The following is a 535-nucleotide window of genomic DNA, read 5'->3' on the forward strand; positions in this document are numbered from 1 at the left end:
TAGGCCTGGGCATAATATGGTTCAAACCGAAAAAACCGACCGAACCGAATTATTTTTAATTTTGGTTTCGGTTTTTCGGTTATTTCGGTCGGTTTCGGTTTTGAATTTTAACATTTCGATATTTCGGTTCGGTTTTCGGTTTTTAGATTTAAAAATTTGGTTAACCGAAAAACCGAAATTATATATATATACATAATTGTTATTTGTTGTTACCCCATAACCCATTCCTAAATCCTAATCCTCCTAAGCCCAACTACATAAATTCCTATTACTCAGCCCAAGCCCAACTATTCAAATTCCTAAATCCTAACCCAAATACCCATAACTCAATTACCCAATACCCAAGCTCCAAGCCAATTTCCCTAAATTGATAAATCCCTAAATTAACACTAAAAGTGAAACCTTCTTCTTTGAAAGTGAAACCTTCTTCTTTGAAACACCAAACACGTCTACTGCCAGTCTGCCACTACCGTCTACCGTCGACCGTCGTCCGCTACCAGTCGCGCCGTCACGCTGTCACGCCGCCAGCCGCCAC

The sequence above is a fragment of the Solanum pennellii genome, chromosome 5 (assembly GCF_001406875.1).
Source record: "Solanum pennellii chromosome 5, SPENNV200".
Classification (NCBI taxonomy): Eukaryota; Viridiplantae; Streptophyta; class Magnoliopsida; order Solanales; family Solanaceae; genus Solanum; species Solanum pennellii.